We start from the raw sequence: 9,200 nt of genomic DNA on the forward strand, positions 1-9,200 counted from the left end.
AGAGAGTCAAACAATTCTTCCATAATGAAGCATCTTTGGTTTTGCATTATCCAACCTCAACTCTCCAGGTTCGTTTTGCCTCTGTCTACTCAGGTGACAATATTTGAGAGAACCGTCAGTAGACCCACTCAGTAATCTAAATGCCTGTGAACATAGAAGAATATTTTTTTTTATTTTAGAAAAATGATGGCAATAAGCAAAAATCGGAAGTCATAATTTCTGCAAAAATGTTTGTGACAAAAGAGTTTTTCGAGAGCACTTTGTATTTGTGAAGTGTGTGATATTGATCATATTGGTGACTGAAGATTCATTGATTCCCAGAAGATACAAGTCAGGAAGCCAGGGAACTTCCAGACTGGCTGACTTCCCTAGAGATACCTGTGCTTTGACTCAGATCCTGGTTTTCAGTCTTTTTTTTTTGGTTTGGGGTGAAATTGCACAATGAGAAAGAATCAACCGTTAAAATTCTATGTGAAATTCTAGATATTTTTTATTACTTGCATTCCATTTCTCTGGGTGACATTTTCTGACTGATAAAATTTGAGTAATGGGTTTCTTAACCCTTACACACATGATTACAATGATAGAATGCAGGATCTACTCAAGGACATGAAACTTTTGCAAGAAAAATACAGTGAAAGTTTTGTTTTGTTTTTTTCCCCCCTATAAATAGGGACTGGAGACATTTTATTTTCAATCTGGTGAGCTGTCATTTCAGGTGCTACAAGTTTCCCATGCTCATTTTTACATTTTCTGATGATTAACCCTCCGCTAGATAATGCATTTTTTAAAAAGGAAAAAAATGAATTATTATGGTATTTATGTAACACCAAAAAAAAACAAAAAAACCCAACAGCTTCTTGATGCTGAATGACACAGGTTTTATTATTAGGTATTTGGCAATGCCTAAAAACTAATCTTGTTGCTGTCATCTCTAATACAAATGTTCTCATCCTTCCTTTTTCCTTCCCTGCCCACTCATCAGTTAGAAAAGAAAGTAGCTCCGGTTGTGAACTGCCATTTTCCTTGGCAGTCCAAGTCCCTGTGGTCGTGAGCCTGCCTACCTGATACCTGCTTCTCTTCCTCCACCTCCACACCCTGTTCTTTTTTTACTCTTTCCATTTTTTGGAGTACTTCAAGGGTAGAATAGTATCCTGGATTCCAAGTTATGTCTGGCGGTGAGTGAAAATAATTCATCTTTTTCATGGGAATCTTGTTAAGACCAGTACTTACTTCTCTTTAAACAGTTTACTATAATTTTAATTGAATCTTTGTAAATTTGGGAGTTAAAACATAAAGATGTAAAGGAATGAATCAAAACACAAGGTTGATTTGTTTTCTTTTTCACTTTTTCTGAATGTTAGCTTTGAAAAACTCTTACTGCTAAAGGCCTGAATAAATGCTAATGATTCCAAAGGAGGAAGAAATGTTGACACATTCTTTAATTAGGTTGTATTTGTAGCTCTACTGTGAAAAACACTTGTTAGCTTGAATGAGATTCTTGACTTGCCATTTTTTTCTCTCAAAATGCAAATATCTATTCGTTTCTTTTTGCTGATTTTTAAAGTGGCGTAGTGCACTGGTTCTCCATTCTTCCCCGAGCTTCCCAACCATGTGGAGAACTAGTAAACCTGCAGATTACTAGTCCTACAGATTCAGTATGTCTGGGGTGGGACATACTGAGATTCTGAATTACTGATCAGACAGAATGTTCCAGTTCCGAAGGATACAGAACGAAGAACATAAAGGAGAAGGTTACGGATCATGCGGAGTACTATCTCCAGAGACCAGCCCTGTTAACTGGTGTAGTCTTTGCACTCAGGAGGCAGACACTGCTAGGTACCTGGTCTGTACTCATGCTTGTTTTCAGGGCAGCATGTGATCAACTGAGAAAGCATATTGTGCAGGGTCCCTTGGAACTAGGAATGGCCATGTGACACAACACTGGCCAGTAAAAAGTCAGCAGAAGTCCGCTGGGGGAGGCCTTCTGGGAATGCTACCACATTCCTGGTTAAAAAAAGACCCAGCTGGCCTGTGCCTTTTTGTACTTTGCTTTTCCCTCCTCGTCCTGCCTGGAGTGTGGGTGTGAATCCTGGAGCAGCAGCTGTCATCTTGTGACCAGATGTGGAGGATGGTGGTCTAGGAAGTTAGGAGGTACTTGGTTCATTGAGCAGCTGCACCAGCGCTGTGTTGCCTTCCTTCTCATGCGAGAAAAGTAACCCTGTAGTGTTTAAGCCGCTGCAGGTGGTTTCTGTTACATAGTGCCAAATGCAACCCTAACACAGACAACTACATACATATATGCATATACATGTTAAGGTAGTCTCAAGGCAAAGGTCACCTTATCACAAAGGCCTCTGACTATTAAGTCTATGCTACCACCCACAAAAATGTCTTTCTCAGTAACCTTCTCTATTTTTCTTCATGAACCCAATATATATATTTTTGTATTGTTTGTTTCTCTCCATTATAAGGTCTGCTTTACGAGAGTAGGGACTTTGGTTGGTTTGTTGTTGTATTTCTAACCCATAGAGATGCTTAAGGAATATTTGTTGAATGAATGAACAAAGAACTTAAAAGTAGAATATTTTCTCATCTGGGTAGTGTTCTATACTGTTTTTCCCCCATTTAACCATATTATGATTTTCCATATCAATGCATAAATACCTTCTACATTCTCTTTAATGCCTACATAGTATTTCATTGTTTGGATATACTATACTGTAATTTTTTCCCCCCGATCCTCTGTTGATAGACCTTGAGTTCTAATTTTTCCCTTACCCATATGAAAAAACCCACAGCTCCTGATGTTTGCTCTGGGAAGGGGAACCTTGATAATCTTCTGTCCCTTCTGCTTCCAGAGACTATCCCAGGCTGATCAATAGTAGGAATAGGGAAATCCACCCCTGTAGTATTTGGTTTGGCTTTGCCAGCTTGAAGAAGGAAATTTCCCCAAATTGTGTCATTTTAAGAGACATTATGTGTGTGGCCCCTGTAATTCAGTCCAGACAAGTTTAGTCCCCTTTCAGAGTCTGGCATAAAAGGTCAGATTTTCACAGGCCTCCTGGCAAATTCAGGCTTCTCTTTTAGGAGCAAATACTTACACAAAGCTACATATCTACCCCCCCCCCCCAAAAAAAACCCCAAATTTTCAGAGATGGTTTAGTCTAAATCCATATAGAAAGGAATTAAAAAGAAAACAAGTCTCCCGGGACATGATACTACTTAAAATAAACCTCCAGAGAAAAAATTTGCCAGCAATTTAAAACGAAGTGGAACTTTATCAGCTTCAAAATATTTTAAACCCCACTGAACGCTCCAATAAACTTATAACCAGTTTTCCTTTTTGCTTTTGCTTCTAGGAACTCAAACCAAACTTGCAGCCACTATTGAATAATCAATGGGAACTTATGACACAAGATTCCATAAACGAATTAGCTCTTAACTACACATAAGGAAACATTTAAGGCTTTCAAATGGGTAAACCATTTTTGGATATTATTGGATACCCTTTCAAAGAGTTGCCGGAGCTTCTGGGGATTACCTGATCCTAAAGGAGTGTGCATCGCTGTTGATTTTACAACTTCTTAGAAAAGTTATAAAAAACTGATAGCAATGTAAATAATTCTTATTCATAGAAATACAAATAGTTTGTCTGCAGAATGTAATTGATAGATGAACCAGTTTTTGCAAATTCATTTCAACATTTCTGTATTGTATACAAATTTCTAGTTCTTTGACTTCTTTGAATCAGTTGTAACATCTCATTAGTTCCCTCACTTAATCTTTGACATGTGTTCATTTTACATTTAAATGAGTCATGATTTCACCTTTTTAAAAAAATCATTTTTTAACCTACGTCAAACTGTACAATCTTTGTTTTTCTCTCCATCTTGATTTAATTTCAAAAATAAAATGTACATTCTAAATTATGAAAGTAGCACATATTTATTAAAAAATCGAGTAATATATTAAATAAAAAGATTATAGAATGAAATTCAAATCACCTGTAATCATACTATCCACACATACCCACTACTAATATTTTGAGTTTTTCCCACTATTTTTTAAGTTAAAGGTTACTTTTTTATCAAAATAACAAATATACGCGATTTAAAAGATCAAATAATACTAAAAGACTTACAATGAAAAACTAAGAGTTTCCCATCCCAGCCCTCCCTAACCTACCAGTCCTATTTCTCAGAAGAAATCACCTTTAACTCTTTGGTTTGCCTCTCCAGGTGTTTATCTCCAATTCTTAAAATTACATGCTTACTGCTATTTCTTTAATTTTTAGTTTTAGGTAGTAACTACTGACTGCCCACCATCTTGGTAACTGAGGACTGAACTCTCTCCACTGCATTCTTCCCCTTTCCCCATCTCCCTAACTCAGTTATATCATAATTTTTAGTTAAATCAAGAAAAACAGAGAGTTAACTTTTATATTATTTTGACTATACAAATATTATTTGCTTCTGAGCTAAGAATGACTAAATTATGTCCCCTTTCTTATATGCCCTTTGTTTTTCCCGGAGTTAAAACCTGCTTAATTTTTTTTTTATCTGCCTGCTTTTCTGTGTCATTACCATTTCCCTCCAGTGCTCTATGTCTCTGTCACATGCATATCAATAATATTTTTAATATATTCAAGTATATCAGTTCCATTTTTTCCCCCTTGGGGTCTGTCTCATGGAGCCCTCTGTCCTCTATTTTTAGGACTGAATACTGAAGCATAGTTGTCACCCTGGGACTTCCCTTCATAGTAATCTAGGGAAATCCTCTCTTTCTTTGTGTTAAGTCTTCTGTTGTCTGCATTCGATGTCTTCAGTTCGTTATACCTGGTTTTGTTTAAGCAAGCAGTATCTCCCTGAGAAGAGATGAAAGGGAAATCAAATTCTAAATACCTTATATGTCTGAAAATGCCTTTATTCTACTCCCACACTTGATTTGTAGTTTAATTGTTACAGAATTCTAGATTTGAAAATGTTTGCTCTTAAAAACTTGAATCTAATACTCCATGGTCTTCTAGCTTCCAGTATTACTGTTGAGAAGTCTGGGGGGCGTGGGGGGAGTTAGCACTTACAGAACATTTGCTATGAGCCAGGCTCCATTTTAAGTGTTTTATATCCATTATTCCATATAAGATGAAGGTATCTTGTTATTTCTATTTTAAAGACAGAGAAACTGGGGCCAGAGAGGTTAAATAACTTACCGAAAGTCACACAACTAGTAAGGTGAGTTACAAGCCCAGGTAGTTGGCTGCAGAGTTAAAGCTCTTATTAACTACTCTGCTATCTTATCTGTAATGTCATTTTCTTTCCTGGTACTTTCTATGTGGCCTGTTTTATCTTTCTAGGAGTATTTAGGTCTTCTGTGTAGTTCTGGTCTTCTCAAATTTTGCAATAATGAACCTCGGTGTCAGTCTTCTTTCACTCATGATGCCAGGTTCTGAGTAGACCCTTACCATCGGAAGGCATGTTTCCTTTCATTTCAGAAAATATTCTTTTATTATTAGTTATTATTATTTGATAATTTTCTTCCCTTCATTTCTCTTATCTCTATTTTTGTAACTCCTATTATTCAGATATTGGACTTCCCAATATGACTTTTAAATTTTCATATCTCTTCTTTCCTATTTTCTAACTCGTGGACATTCTGTTCTACTTTCTGATTTTCTTGTCGTTATCTTCTAATGTTCTGAATGAGTTTTAATTTTTATGATACTTTTAATTGTCAAGAGTCCTTTCATGTTCTCCAGTTGTTATCTTTTTATTGAATTCTGTTCTTCCTTATTTCTAAGGATATTAACTATATTTTTTTTTTTTTAATGTTCTTTAGTTCCTTGCATTTCTGTTTCCTCCTGGTCCCTTTGTTTGTTCAGCCTGTTTCTTTAGGCCATACGTTTCTGCAAGTGTGTGGTTGTCCTTTAATATTTAGGAATAAGACCCTAAAAGCTCTCTCGAAGTTCTATAAACAAGGGCAAGAATTGGTGACTGGCAGGAATCACTATAGGGGAACCAGGTGAGCTGCCAGTTTTTTTGTTAGGGACCCTTAAATATCAGTGTTGCAGGAAATTCCCCTTGCGTTGTTTGGATCTCCAGCGTAGAATGTGCCATCCTCCTGTCTTTGTATTCATTTCCCTGTTGTCGATGTCCTGAGACTTGGGTAGGGGAAGGGGGCTCAGCAGCCCAGAGCTATGTGGGCTTTCATTTCATATTCCCAATTTTATTTAGCCTTGTGCTGACCCCTTACCCCAGCCCTCTCATAAGCCTGGTGGCCTCTCTGTTCAATCTCTCCAAATATCAATATCCCAATTCCGTTAGGAGGCTACGTGGGAGAACTCTGTCACCTGGCTATATGTGGTGGGGAAGAGGTCCAATGCCTCTGAATACAGACTGTGAAACCATGTCCGTGTCTAGCTTTTTGCCTGGCATCTGGCATCTCCCAGTGCAGGGTCTCCGGAGCTCTGAGGAGTGATTGGCGCACATTGTACTGGTCATGGGCTGTAACTTCATTCTTTTCTGTAAGGTCAGTTCCTTCTCCTGTCTCCGCTACCTGCCCTCCATCTCCTGTCTACTGTAGTCTTCCCTGGAACCTCATTCTGCATGTGGATTAATAACTTTTATTATAACTTTATTATATGAGTGAGGCTTTAGGAGAGTGAACAGGTGCGTGTTCAGTCAGCTGGAGACCCCCCCCCCCCCAACGCTTTCTTCATTCTTACTTTTTGTTACGGGTTGAATTTTATCCTCTCAAAATTCGTATGTTGAGGTCCTAACCCCAATGCCTCAGAATGTGACCTTATTTGGAAATAGGGTCTTCAGAGAGGGAATTGAGATGAGGTCATACTGGAGGTGGGTGGGCCCCTAATCCAATATGACTGGTGTCCTTATAAAAAGGGGAAATCTGGACACAGACATGCTCACAGGGAGAATGCCACATGAAGACTGGAGTTATGCTTTGTAAGTCAAGGAACTACCAAAAGCAAGGAAAGAGGTTTGGAGCAGATCCTTCCTTAGTGCCTCTGGAAGGAACCAACCCTGCCAGAACCTTGACCTTGGACATCTGGCCTCTAGAAGTATGAGATAATTCATTTCTGTTGTTAAGTCCCCCAGCTGTGGTACTTTGCCATGGCAGCCCCAGGAAACTAATACAGATTGAGTACCCCTTATTCAAAATGCTTGGGACCAGTGTTTTGAATTCAGATTTTTAAATGAATTTTGGAATATTTGCATTACATAATGAGATATCTTGGGGACACAATCCAAGCGTAAACACAAAATTTATTTATATTTAATATACACCTTATACATATAGCCTGAAGGTAATTGTATACAATAGTTTAAATAATTTTATGCATGAAACAAAGTTTTGACTGCATTTTGACTGCGACTTATCACATGAGGTCAGGTGTGAAATTTTCCACTTGTGTCATTATGTTGGTGCTCAAAAAATTTCACATTTTTGATTTTCAGATTAGGCATACTCTCCTTGTATACTTAAAAAATCTTATTTTGATGTATGTATTCTTACAGATTTCTTCGAATCTTTTTTGGAAGAAGGTGGAGAGTACATGAAAAAAAATAACATTGAAGTTTTGATTACACCAAACAGCAGTTTCCTGAGTGTGGACTGTGAATTAACACGGGGTGTGCGAGGGTCGTGTACCCCTGTTGTGTAGTTTAGCACGTTCCTGGAACTTAGTTCACGTTCCACACATTTTTAATACTAGTAGCTGTTGTTGTTGTTAGTATTGTTATTATAACTAACTGTACCCTGCATTTTAAAATTTATTTTAGTATTTTATTTAGAGCATTGTTAAAATTTTTCAATGGGACTATTTCTCTCAACAAATATTGAGATTGACAAATATTAACACAGACACTGGGCTAGATTCTCGGGACAGGAAAGGAAACTTGAGACAAATATGAACAAGATGTGGGGTTTTTTTCCCCCTCTCAAAATGCTAATAAGTAGCACTGTCTTCTTACTGGATTTGTTAGGGCCTCACTTACGTCCTGGCCCCTGGTAAGAGTTTCTAAGGAGGCAACACAAATTATCTACTGCTGTTTTCTCTGTGAAGGCACCATGCTAGAGGAGGAAGAAGGTTTGGTATATTTAAAGATAGAAGGTCACACTAAAAATTCCTCCATTAAAGATGTTATACATTACCTAACAATTTTACATAGCGGCCATTTCTTCATGCCCTTGTGAAACCAGCTCAGCGGTCGGGACATTTTTACAGGTGAGTAATATTTGAAACATAAGACTCTTTAGGGAAAACCCCTAAGGAGCAGCCTCGCAGAACCATGACACCTGGTGGGTGTCCCCTCTGGGCAGCGGCCCTGCGCACCTGTCGGCAGGGAGATGGCTTGGGAGAATGTGGTGGCCAGGAAGGTGCTCTGCGCCGAGCACCTACTCCAGCCCTTCACTGTGCAGCTGTGGCCATTTGCATGGGCCTGTGCTATTTATGACCACACATTTGCTCAGAAAGAACCATCTCATTTTCTGACTGCAGCTGCCCACACGGCGCTGGCTGCCGCTGGGGTTTTCCAGCGGGCCACCGCGCTGTCACATCGCTTCAGCGCGTCCTCCATGGGCTCTGCCTGCTTCCTCCGCTCTCTCCACGTACTGCGGTTTCACTTCGGCTCATTCATTCATTTCACAACTATGCATCGAGCATCTCCGTAGGGCCAGGCACTCTTCAAGGCCCAGGGAAAACTAAGACACGTGTGGTGCAAATCCCTCCCTCTGGTGGCTTGAGGCTGTGAGCAAGACTGATAGGCAACTGAGCCGATAGGTTCTCGGCCTTTGGTCTTATCTTTTACCTCCTTTTCCTTCTGTTTTCAAAACCAGACCCTTGGTGGAAACCCGCCACCCTGCAAGCTTGTTTTACTCTTTCCATCCACTGTCACACTTTACAGCGAGACTGCACCTACTCATTAAGTGCTCCGCAGTCTGGCTTCTTGCCTCTATCAGTCACTCATATTGCTCCTGTCTCCTATTCAGTTATCTTTTGACTGGGATGACCTCGTGTTCGACCGGCTCTGCTCACTCCTACCACGCTCCCCCCTCTGCTCCCTCTGATGTGGGTTCTGTCACCTCCTGTTCCCTTGGGCCACAGGAGCCTTGCTTTCATCCTGATCTTCCTTCTCTCTAGTCCCCACACCCATTCCCGGCCACACTGTCTCTCCTGTCAC

The sequence above is a fragment of the Microcebus murinus genome, chromosome 9, assembly GCF_040939455.1.
Source record: "Microcebus murinus isolate Inina chromosome 9, M.murinus_Inina_mat1.0, whole genome shotgun sequence".
In the NCBI taxonomy this organism is placed as follows: domain Eukaryota; kingdom Metazoa; phylum Chordata; class Mammalia; order Primates; family Cheirogaleidae; genus Microcebus; species Microcebus murinus.